The following is a 13,052-nucleotide window of genomic DNA, read 5'->3' on the forward strand; positions in this document are numbered from 1 at the left end:
ATCCTCTCCAGCACCTGTTGTTTCCTGATTTTTTAATGATGGCCATTCTAACTGGTGTGAGATGGTATCTCACTGTGGTTTTGATTTGCATTTCTCTGATGGCCAGTGATGAGGAGCATTTCTTCATGTGTTTTTTGGCTGCATAAATGTCTTCTTTTGAGAAGTGTCTGTTCATGTCCTCTGCCCACTTTTTGATGGGGTTGTTTGTTTTTTTCTTGTAAATGTGTTTGAGTTCATTGTAGATTCTGGATATTAGCCCTTTGTCAGATGAGTAGGTTGCAAAAATTTTCTCCCATTGTGTAGGTTGCCTGTTCACTCTGATGATAGTTTCTTTTGCTGTGCAGAAGCTCTTTAGTTTAATGAGATCCCATTTGTCGATTTTGGCTTTTGTTGCCATTGCTTTTGGTGTTTTAGACATGAAGTCCTTGCCCACGCCTATGTCCTGAATGGTATTGCCTAGGTTTTCTTGTAGGATTTTAATGGTTTTAGGTCTAACATTTAAGTCTTTAATCCATCTTGAATTAATTTTTGTATAAGGTGTAAGGAAGGGATCCAGTTGCAGCTTTCTACATATGGCTAGCCAGTTTTCCCAGCACCATTTATTAAATAGGGAATCCTTTCCCCATTTCTTGTTTTTGTCAGGTTTGTCAAAGATCAGATAGTTGTAGCTATGCGGCATCATTTCTGAGGGCTCTGTTCTGTTCCATTGATCTATGTCTCTGTTGTGGTACCAGTACCATGCTGTTTTGGTTACTGTAGCCTTGTAGTATAGTTTCAAGTCAGGTAGCGTGATGCCTCCAGCTTTGTTCTTTTGGCTTAGGATTGACTTGGCGATGCGGGCTCTTTTTTGGTTCCATATGAACTTTCAAGTAGTTTTTTCCAATTCTGTGAAGAAAGTCATTGGTAGCTTGATGGGGATGGCATTGAATCTATAAATTACCTTGGGCAGTATGGCCATTTTCACGATATTGATTCTTCCAACCCATGAGCATGGAATGTTCTTCCATTTGTTTGTATCCTCTTTTATTTCATTGAGCAGTGGTTTGTAGTTCTCCTTGAAGAGGTCCTTCACATCCCTTGTAAGTTGGATTCCTAGGTATTTTATTATCTTTGAAGCAATTGTGAATGGGAGTTCACTCATGATTTGGCTCTCTGTTTGTCTGTTATTGTTGTACAAGAATGCTTGTGATTTTTGTACATTAATTTTGTATCCTGAGACTTTGCTGAAGTTGCTTATCAGCTTAAGGAGATTTTGGGCTGAGACAATGGGGTTTTCTAGATATACAATCATGTCATCTGCAAACAGGGACAATTTGACTTCCTCTTTTCCTAATTGAATACCCTTTATTTCCTTCTCCTGCCTGATTGCTCTAGCCAGAACGTCCAGCACTATGTTGAATAGGAGCGGTGAGAGAGGGCATCCCTGTCTTGTGCCAGTTTTCAGAGGGAATGCTTCCAGTTTTTGCCCATTCAGTATGATATTGGCTGTGGGTTTGTTGTAGATAGCTCTTATTATCTTGAGATACGTCCCATCAATACCTAATTTATTGAGAGTTTTTACCATGAAGGGTTGTTGAATTTTGTCAAAGGCCTTTTCTGCATCTATTGAGATAATCATGTGGTTTTTGTCTTTGGTTCTGTTTATATGCTGGATTACATTTACTGATTTGCGTATGTTGAACCAGCCTTGCATCCCAGGGATGAAGCCCACTTGATCATGGTGGATAAGCTTTTTGATGTGCTGCTGGATTCGGTTTGCCAGTATTTTATTGAGGATTTTTGCATCAATGTTCATCAAGGATATTGGTCTGAAATTCTCTTTTTTGGTTATGTCTCTGCCAGGTTTTGGTATCAGGACGATGCTGGCTTCGTAAAATGTGTTAGGGAGGATTCCCTCTTTTTCTATCGATTGGAATAGTTTCAGAAGGAATGGTACCAGTTCCTCCTTGTACCTCTGGTAGAATTCAGCTATGAATCCATCAGGTCCTGGACTCTTTTTGTTGGTAACCTATTGATTATTGCCACAATTTCAGAACCTGTTATTGGTCTATTCAGAGATTCAACTTCTTCCTGGTTTAGTCTTGGGAGGGTGTATTTGTCGAGGAATTTATCCATTTCTTCTAGATTTTCTAGTTTATTTGCATAGAGGTGTTTGTAGTATTCTCTGATGGTAGATTGTATTTCTGTGGGATCGGTGGTGATATCCCCTTTTTCATTTTTTATTGCATCTATTTGATTCTTCTCTCTTTTCTTCTTTATTAGTCTTGCTAGCGGTCCATCAATTTTGTTGATCTTTTCAAAAAACCAGCTCCTGGATTCATTAATTTTTTGAAGGGTTTTTTGTGTCTCTATTTCCTTCAGTTCTGCTCTGATTTTAGTTATTTCTAGCCTTCTGCTAGCTTTTGAATGTGTTTGCTCTTGCTTTTCTAGTTCTTTTAATTGTGATGTTAGGGTGTCAATTTTGGATCTTTCCTGCTTTCTCTTGTGGGCATTTAGTGCTATAAATTTCCCTCTACACACTGCTTTGAATGTGTCCCAGAGATTCTGGTATGTTGTGTCTTTGTTCTCGTTGGTTTCAAAGAACATCTTTATTTCTGCCTTCATTTCATTATGTACCCAATAGTCATTCAGGAGCAGGTTGTTCAGTTTCCATGTAGTTGAGCGGTTTTGACTGAGTTTCTTAATCCTGAGTTCTAGTTTGATTGCACTGTGGTCTGAGAGACAGTTTGTTATAATCTCTGTTCTTTTACATTTGCTGAGAAGAGCTTTACTTCCAACTATGTGGTCAATTTTGGAATAGGTGTGGTGTGGTGCTGAAAAAAATGTATATTCTGTTGATTTGGGGTGGAGAGTTCTGTAGATGTCTATTAGGTCCACTTTATGTAGAGCTGAGTTCAATTCCTGGATATCCTTGTTAACTTTCTGTCTCGTTGATCTGTCTAATGCTGACAGTGGGGTGTTAAAATCTCCCATTATTATTGTGTGGGAGTTTAAGTCCCTTTGTAGGTCACTGAGGACTTGCTTTATGAATCTGGGTGCTCCTGTGTTGGGTGCATATATATTTAGGATAGTTAGCTCTTCTTGTTGAATTGATCCCTTTACCATTATGTAATGGCCTTCTTTGTCTCTTTTGATCTTTGTTGGTTTAAAGTCTATTTTATCAGAGACTAGGATTGCAACCCCTGCCTTTTTTTGTTTTCCAGTTGCTTGATAGATCTTCCTCCATCCCTTTTATTTTGAGTCTATGTGTGTCTCTGCACGTGAGATGGGTTTCCTGAATACAGCACACTGATGGGTCCTGACTCCTTATCCAGTTTGCCAGTCTGTGTCTTTTGATTGGAGCATTTAGCCCATTTACATTTAACGTGAATATTGTTATGTGTGAATCTGATCCTGTCATTATGATGTTAGTTGGTTATTTTGCTCGTTAGTTGCTATAGTTTCTTCCTAGCCTCGATGGTCTTTACAGTTTGGCATGTTTTTGCAGGGGCTGGTACCGGTTGTTCCTTTCCATGTTTAGTGCTTCCTTCAGGAGTTCTTTTAGGGCAGGCCTGGTGGTGACAAAATCACTCAGCGTTTGCTTGTCTGTAAAGTATTTTATTTCTCCTTCACTTATGAAGCTTAGTTTGGCTGGATAGGAAATTCTGGGTTGACAATTCTTTTCTTTAAGAATGTTGAATATCGGCCCCCACTCTCTTCTGGCTTGTAGAGTTTCTGCTGAGAGATCAGCTGTTAGTCTGATGGGCTTCCCTTTGTGGGTAACCCGACCTTTCTCTCTGGCTGCCCTTAACATTTTTTCCTTCATTTCAACTTTGGTGAATCTGACAATTATGTGTCTTGGAGTTGCCCTTCTCGAGGAGTATCTTTGTGGCGTTCTCTGTATTTCCTGAATCTGAATGCTGGCCTGCCTTGCTAGATTGGGGAAGTTCTCCTGGATAGTATCTTGCAGAGTGTTTTCCAACTTGGTTCCATTCTCCCCATCATTTTCAGGTACACCAATCAGACGTAGGTTTGGTCTTTTCACATAGTCCCAAATTTCTTGGAGGCTTTGTTCATTTCTTTTTATTCTTTTTTTCTCTAAACTTCCCTTCTCTCTTCATTTCATTCATTTCATCTTCTATCAGCGATACCCTTTCTTCCAGTTGATCTCATCTGCTACTGAGGCTTCTGCATTCTTCGCGTAGTTCTCGAAACTTGGCTTTCAGCTCCATCATCTCCTTTAAGCCCTTCTCTCCATTGGTTATTCTAGTTATCCATTCTTCTAATTTTTTTTCAAAGTTTTTAACTTCTTTGCTATTGTTTTGAATTTCCTCTCGTAGCTCAGAGTAGTTTGATCGTCTGAAGTCTTCTTCTCTCAACTCATCAAAGTCATCCTCCATCCAGCTTTGTTCCGTTGCTGGTGAGGAACTGCGTTCCTTTGGAGAAGGAGAGGTGCTCTGTTTTTTAGAGTTTCCAGTTTTTTTGGTCTGTTTTTTCCCCATCTTTGTGGTTTTGTCTACTTTTTGTCTTCGATGATGGTGATGTACAGATGGGTTTTTGGTGTGGATGTCCTTTCTCTTTGTTAATTTTCCTTCTACCAGACAAGACCCTCAGCTGCAGGTCTGTTGGAGTTTACTAGAGGTCCACTCCAGACCCTGTTTGGCTGGGTGTCAGCACCGGAGGCTGCAGAACAGCGGATTTTCGTGAGACCACAAATTCAGCTGTCTGATAGTTCCTCTGAAAGTTTTGTCTCAGAGGAGTACCCGGTTGAATGAGGTGTCAGTCTGTCCCTACTGGGGGGGTGCCTCCCAGTTAGGCTGCTCAGGGGTGAGGGACCCACTTTAGGAGGCAGTCTGTCCGTTCTCAGATCTCCAGCTGCCTGCTGGGAGAACCACTACTCTCTTCAAAGCTGTCAGTCAGACAGGGACATTTAAGGCTGTGGAGGTTCTCGCTGAGTTTTTGGTTGTCTGTGCCCTGCCCCCAGAGGTGGAGCCTACAGAGGCAGGCAGGCCTCCTTGAGCTGTGGTGGGCTCCACCCAGTTCGAGCTTCCTGGCTGCTTTGTTTACCTAAGCAAGCCTGGGCAATGGCGGGCGCCCCTCCCCCAGCCTCGTTGCTGCCTTGCAGCGTGATCTCAGACTGCTGTGCTAGCAATCAGCAAGACTCTGTGGGCATAGGACCCTCCGAGCCAGGTGCGGGACACAATCTCCTAGTGTGCCGTTTTCCAGGCCCGTTGGAAAAGCGCAGTATTAGGACGGGACTGACCCGATATTCCAGGTGCCGTCTGTTTCCCCTTTCTTTGACTAGGAAAGGGAACTCCCTGACCCCTTGCGCTTCCCGAGTGAGGCAATGCCTCGCCCTGCTTCGGCTCGCACACAGTGCGCTTCACCGACTGTCCTGAACCCACTGTTAGGCACTCCCTGGTGAGATGAAACCGGTACCTCAAGCAGAAATGCAGAAATCACCCATCTTCTGTGTCGCTGGGGCTGGGAGCTGGAGACCGGAGCTGTTCCTATTCGGCCATCTTGGCTCCACCTCTCATGTATTACTTCTATAAAAAAAAATAAAATGGGGAAAATTTCTACTTCAGCAAAACTACTACTTATCAGAGCATTTCCAAGTCACTCACACATATTTGAACATTTGCGTGTTAAGTCCAAGAACACTGGTAGAGGCAATCATGCTCCCACCAGTCCATTGGCTCCCCAGATTTTCAGCCCCCAGCAGGGAGTCAGGGTCACGTGACTAATTCTAGCCAATGAGATGGAAGCGAGCGCCACCTCCCGGAAAGGAAATGATGTCTGTCACTTAGAGTGGGCTAAGGTGCTCAACTCTCCAGTTTCCCTTCGTCCGTCTTGGCCACAAAGGAAACCACACATTCTAGATATAAAATGTTAGAGCCTCCTGCCAAACACTGTACTTTTGTTATGCCACTGAGATTTGGGGGTTAATCTGATGCGGCATTGTATTCTGGCCTATTTCAATTCTCTACTGCTATCTGGCAAACCACCCCAAAATGTCTTAGCTTCAAACAACACCCATTTTCTTTGCTCATGACTGCAGTCTGGGCTAGTTTCAGCTGGGCAGCTCTTCTGCAGGTCTTGCCAGGGTCATTAATGTGGCTGCATTCAGCTGGCGGGCAGCCTGAGGGCTGGGCTTAGCTGAACTCACAGGACAGCTGGGCCTGTCTCTCCCCACTCCCGTCTCTCTCCCCACTCCCCTCCATATAGTGTCTCCACAAGGCCCAAGGTCTCTCTGGTAGAGTAGTTGGACTTCTTGCACAGATGGGGGCTCAAAGCTCCCTAAAGTGCCATGCCATCTTAAAACTTAGTCCCAGAATGGGCACAGTGTTACTTCTGGTACATTCTGTCGGTTAAAGCAAATCACAGGCCCAGTCCAGACTCAAGAGGAAAGGACTCCACAGGAACATTCAAATATCAGAGATGTGGTTCATTGGGGCCACCTGTGCAACACAGTGCCATGGCCTCTTCTGAGCAGTATAAACACCAAGGGCCTACTCCATATGGGAGAATGCTGTGTTGCACACGTAATGTTGTGTAATCTTTTTTTATTTTTATTTTTTATTTATTTTTTATTTTTTGAGGCAGAGTCTCACTCTGTTGCCAGGCTGGAGTGCAGTGGCGTGATCTCAGCTTACTGCAACCTCCACCTCCCAGGTTCAAGCAATTCTCCTGCCTCAGCCTCCCAAGTAGCTGGGACTACAGGCACGTGCCACCACACCCAGCTAATTTTTGTATTTTCAGTTGAGACAAGGTTTCACCATGTTGGCCAGGATGGTCTCTATCTCTTGACCTCATGATCTGCCCGCCTCGACCTCCCAAAGTGCTGGGATTACAGGAGTGAGCCACCGCGCCTGGCCAATATTGTGTAATCTTTAAGGGTGTGATCATGTAAGTGGCAACCCAATGTTTTAGAGCAATTTTTTTTTTTAAATGCTGAGATTACAGGCGTGAGGCACCGCGCCCAGCCAGAAGGAAAGTAACTTCTTGTTTCTGCCTGGTTTCAAACCAAGGACCTTTCGCGTGTTAGGTGAATGTGATAACCAGTACAGTATGGAAAAACCCTCTCATTTTTGTTTTTTAAGAAAATAATTGGCCAGGCACAGTAACTCATGCCTGTAATCCCAGCACTTTGGGAGCCCGAGGCAGGTGAATCCCTTGAGCCCAGGAGTTTGAGATCAGCCTGGGCAACATGGTGAAACCCCATCTGTTCAAAAAATACAAAAATTAGCCTGGCATGGCGGTGCGTGCCTGTAGTCCCAGCTACTCAGGGGCTGAGGGTGGGAGGATTGGTTGAGGCCCCAGTGAGCCATGATTATACTACTGGACTCCAGCCTGGGCAACAGAACAAGACCCGGTCTCAGAAAAGAAAAGAGTAAACAATTTTAAATTTAGTTAAAAATCAGCTGCCCACTTTGAAAAAGCAAAGATCTAATGTGGACGTTTGGAGATCAACTCTTACTCTTATTATTGTGGGTTAAAGAAATAGTGGAAAAAACAAGCAACTCCAGATGTTAAAGTCATTTTGAAAGTACTGATTTACAGTAATTTAAGTGCTAACTAAATTAGCACTTAAATAGCACACACACACACAACCCAGGAAAATCAAACTTTCAGGTTACTTTATTCAAAGGCAAAACTTTGTGGGAAGAAGTAGTCCTGCTGTAGGACTGCCTAGCAATGGTCCCGGCTGCCTCTGAAAACAGACAGGCCCTGAGACCTGCTATGTTCACGAGGAGGCCAGATGGCTGTCATCCAGGGATGCCGCAGACATAATTCGGCAGGGGGTGGGCAGTTGGGCTTGAAGACCTCTAAGATGCCTTCCAATCTGATGATATGATCCTGTGATGCTAAGAGGTGCATGAGTCTTGATTCCTGAGCTGGCTGGAGGAACAGCCAGGACTTGGAAATGCGGCAAGAGCGGGACAGGCCTCCTGGGCCTGGAGAATCACATAGAAAGTGCATAGGCCAGAACTCCAGCCTTATTCCAGCCACCAGTGGCTGAAGCCGAAGGCTGGTGCCTCGGTTTCTGGATGGTTTTCAAAGGCTTTTCCTTTCTTCCCGAGTGCTCATCACAGGAGACCATGTGGCAAATGTAATAGTCTGTAGAGTGCCGTGGAAGAGCAGGAAGTACATAAAAAGCCAGGAACCATTACAGATGAGGGGTAAGTGGGGCCTTGACAGCAGCAGAACTGTGAGTATCTAGCCAGCTGCCCACACCAATAACAGGCCCAGTCGTCTAACCAGGCCTGACAGAGCCACCACAGGCTACTCAGCTGCTCCCGAGAGCGGATGCCACCTCCGCAGCCCTGCTGACCCAGGGAAGATGCGCTCAGGTTTCTTCCATTCTTGGACCTGAGCAGTGGATTGGATCACTTAGAAATTCTTTCACTCACTTCATTCTTGTAACAGATATTTACTAAGAAGTCGTAATATGCCAGGCGCTGTACTTCGAGCTGGAAATATAACAGTGTGCAAGACCATGTCTTGGCTGTCAGTAGAGAGGAGTAAAAGGGCCCGAGGACCTCACAGAAATGTCTTGGCATAGTGATTGCATGTCTGCCCCTGACAGCCAGGGACTCAATCTCTGTTTCCCTATGAGGAAGTCATCTGTGTGGTTAAATAACTTGCCCAAGGTCTCCAAGCTGGTGGGGAGCGTCTACCCAGCGCTGGGGCACTGATTGTCCTTGGAGAGTGAAGCTAATGAGAATCAGCGGTTCTCGAATGCTTTCTAAGAGCCACTGGAGAGGGTGCCCAGGAGTGGGTGGCTGGGACATGGTGGAAGTTCCCCAGCCCCATGAAGGACGGCAGTGTGTTTTATCAGGGGTGGTGTTGTCATGAAGGTGGCTGGAATCCCAAGGAGGGAACTGACCGCTATGCTCACGGGGGTTGGGGGAGAGAGTGTTCTCAGGAAACAGGGGCCTTGTCAGTTGTCAATGCTATTTGGTGTGTCCAAAGCCAGAAACTTGAGCAGCCTCCACTGGGAGGGTGCCAGGCCATCTGCAACCCCAGCCAGCTTCCCGGACTCCCCACGTGCCTTCAGATGCTAAGCCTGCGTCCTGGAAATTGAGCAAGCGTCAGGGGTTGGGGAGGGGCTCATTGGAACCCATCTCTGGGCAGGAGCCGCCCCTCAAGGGAGACCCTGGGCTGGAGAGTGTCGGCAGAACAGGCCACAACCCACTGCGCAGCTAACACAGCTGGGGAACTCCGCATACTCTCTTTCCCTCCCTCAGGGGTCTTCCCTTTCTGAGTACCCCCTCCCCTTCGCTCCCCCAAAGAACACAAATCCCTTGCTCTTTGGGGGACTGCAACCACCCCAGCAACATAAGTACTTTGGTTTAAGGGTGAAGCTCACCTGGGCCCAGAATTCAGGGCACATGGTGGGCCTTAGGAGAGCCTGTGAGAGAGGGTCCCCTAAACTAGAATAACTCGTGCCACCGGTCAGAGACAATGCTTTATACACCACTACGTGTTCTCAGAGCTCATTGTATTTTTTATTTAACTTTTATTTTCAGCTCAGGAGTCCACGTGCAGGTTTGTTATGTTAGTAAACTTGCATCATAGGGGTTCGTTGTATAGATTACTGCATCACCCAAGCATTAAGCCTAAGTACCTAGTAGTGATTTTTCTTGATCTTCTCCGGCCTGCCGCCCTCCATTTCCCGATAGGCCCCAGTGTTGTTCCCCTCTGTGTGTCGATGTGTTCTCATCATGTAGCTCCCACTTATAAGTGAGAGCACACGGTATTTGATTTTCTGTTCCTGAGTTAGTTTGTGTAGGATGATGGCCTCCAGCTCCATCCATGCTCCTGCTCAGAGCTCATTTTAAATTGCTTGTGCTCGTGTTTCTCCATGTTCTAGAAACAGCACCAGCTCTCCTCAGAACACATTGTGTGTGCATAATAAAGTTCTGTTAAGCAAATGAAATAATTTTATAGTCAGAAATTGAGGGAAATCAAGCAAACTCTTTCACTGATCAACATGAAGGAGAGGAGGGAGCATCTCCTCGTGGACAGATGGCCAGCAGGGGCCAGAGGAGGGCCCAGCCGGCTGAGACGGGCCTGTGGATCAGGGGCCTGTGGTGCCACTGGTGCTAGGAAATAATGGATTGGCAAGTGGGTCCTGGAAGGGCCTCAGATCTAGACCCTTCTGCCAAAGTGTGGAGACAGTGTGAAGTGTATGAACATACGGCCAACAGCTCATGATGGCCCTGACATATGTGGTTTTTTGATTTTGTTTTTTGTTTGTTTTTGAGACAGAATCTCTCTCTGTTGCCCAGGCTGGAGTGCAGTGACACCATCTTGGCGCACTGCAACCTCGGCCTCCCGGGTTCAAGTGGTTCTTCTGCCTCAGCCTCCAGGCGCGCATCACCATGCCCTGCTAATTTTCGTATTTTTATTAGAGATGGGGTTTCGCCATGTTGGCCAGGCTGGTCTCAAACTCCTGGCGTGGACTGATCCACCAGGCTTGGCCTCTCAAAGTGCTGGGATTACAGGCATGAGCCACTGCACCTGGCCAACATTTGTTGAACTCTTAGAACGTGTACTAAAGCAACACAGTAGCCTAAGGTGCATGCTATTTTCATGATGCCCACTCACGAGTGGATTGATTTGACCATTTACCATTATGTTCCATTAGTTTACCATTACACGGCATCATCAGATGCCAGCCACTTGTCTTCTCCATCCCCACTCCCTGGGTCTGAACCCTGCTGACCTGGTCTCTCCTGTCCATCTCCTCACTTGTATTCCTGGCCTCTTTCTCCCCCGTCGTCTCCTCCACCTGTCCCCATCCTTCCTGCCTCCCAGCCCCTCAAGTCCAGCCCCCTGACTACCCCAGTGCCCAGTGCTCTCCCCTACCTGACCTCTGACCTCCCTTGTCCCTGCTCCAGACTGAAGCAGGGTAAATCTGTCTCTGTCCCTGGGGTGCTGCTTGTCCTTTTCTCCATGTGTTCCATGAAGCTGCCCACCCCACTCTGTGCTCCAGGAGAGACTCAAGGTGCTTGTCCCTCTGGGCCACTGTCAAAGAGCTTGGGGGCTGTGAATGGTGAGAGGGGGACTGAGAGGGGAGCGGGTCAGCTGGACCTCCGGCCTGGCTCCCCCAGCGGAGGGAGAGAGCTCACCAGGCTCTGGGTGGAAGTGTTGGGCCGAGCTAATCACCTAAATGGACGCAGGCTGTTGAGAGACAGGCTCTATTCCCTAATAGAATTTGCCCTCAAGTGCAATTTAATTTTCTCTGAGGCGGTCTCCAGCCCCTCTGCTACCCTCCCCCTAGGCAGACCCTCATTTCCCCAGCTTCCAAGGGGGAGCAGAGCACCTTCTCTTAGAGAAAAGAGGAGCTGGGCAACCTCTGGGCTCTGTGTGCTCCCTCAGGTTTGGCCTCCTCCTGGGGAACGCCCTGGCCCACCCAGGGCACCCCTTCTCCAGGTTCCTCCCCACAGGGAGGCTACCTCCACCCACAGACGCCCTGATTTCTCTAGAGCCCTGGGCCCTGCCAGGATCTCTGCTCCCAGGCTATTCCTCCTCCAAACCCTCACCGTGAAGTCAGATTCCTCCCCTGACCTCTGGTAAGTGCACATGCTTCGAGAATTCTCTTTGTCCTGCTTAGTGCCCTGTGCTTACTGAGGGGTACTAGTCAGAAGGAGGGGTGGGCGACGTGGACACACAAGCAGGGCCCTCTGTGGAGGGGCAGAGATCCACTCAGAGCCCTGCGATTTGGGGTGCAGCCCAGCTCTCGAGCGCCCTGGGCCCCCTCCTGGCCCACCAGTGCCTCTCCTGGGGCTGGATTTCCCTCCAGATGACCCCCACCCCAGACCTCAGATCACAGGCCCTGAGACTTGACCTGGCCACTGGGAGTGGGCCGTCGTGGGGGTCCAGGCTCGGGGTGCACGTTCTATCCGGGTGGGAGGTGGTGCATCTTCAGATGCGGCGCTCCAGCTCTTTCTGTGAAACTCCTCTGGGCTGCTTGGGGCTTCTTCTCCCAGGTGCAGAGGCTTAGGGAGGGCTGTGCAGGTTCATGTCTGGCCTGTGCCCCGTGGCCATGAGTTTACCCCAGGCAGAGGTGGGGCGAGGACCCCAAAGAGAAGCTGAGGAGGTGATGTGAACTGTAGGAGGGGAGCAGAGGAAAGGAGTGGGGCCCATGGGGTCACCCCAGGCGGCTTTCCCGGTTAGCTGGAAGCCTGCGGGATGCAGTGTTCCAGGACTTCAGGCAATCCTGTAACCCATCCCTCTCTAGCCCTGTCCTCTTATCTGGCAAAACCTGGGGAGGGAGCGCTGGAATTCTTTTTTCTTTGCCACCAGAGTCTTGAAAAAAGCAGAGTGTGGGGCGGAGGATGACAAAGAATGGGTGGGTGGCAGGTGAAGGTCAACTGCAAGGGGGAGATTGTCATTCTTCAGGCACAGCCACCTGCTCAGCTCCCACCTGTGCAGCTGACATCTCCTCCTCAGTGTGAGGTGGGCCCATTGCTCATGTGGCTCCATCTGTGGGCAGCCTTCCGTTCCTCCACCCGGCAGTGCTTATTAGGCCCTTACTTGGTACCAGGAACTGTGCTAGGGGATAGGAGGAAAGGGGACTGCTCTGTGTATGAGTGCGTGTGTGTGGACAGTACCATACACCTGAGTGGGGACTCCAAAAGGGGGTAGGAAGGAGGACACAACGGTGTGAAAAACTGCCTACTGGATATGACGTTCACTATTTGGGTGATGGGTTCACTAGAAGCCCAAACCCCAGCATTACACAATACACCCCTATAACAAACCCACACAGGTACCCCCGAATCCATTTTTTTAAAAAGTACCATACAAGTCAGAACACCCTAGAACAGCGCTGCGCAATGGAAATATAATGTCAGCCACTTATGTAATTTTCATTTATTTATTTATCTGAGACAGAATCTCGCTCTGTCGCCTAGGCTGGAATGCAGTGGAGCGATCTTGGCTCACTGCAAGCTCCGCCTCCTGGGTTCACGCCATTCTCCCGCCTCAGCCTCCCGAATAGCTGGGACTACAGGCGTCCGCTACCACGCCTGGCTAATTTTTTGTATTTTTTTTTTTTTTTT

The sequence above is a fragment of the Symphalangus syndactylus genome, chromosome 12 (genome assembly GCF_028878055.3).
Source record: "Symphalangus syndactylus isolate Jambi chromosome 12, NHGRI_mSymSyn1-v2.1_pri, whole genome shotgun sequence".
Taxonomy (NCBI): domain Eukaryota; kingdom Metazoa; phylum Chordata; class Mammalia; order Primates; family Hylobatidae; genus Symphalangus; species Symphalangus syndactylus.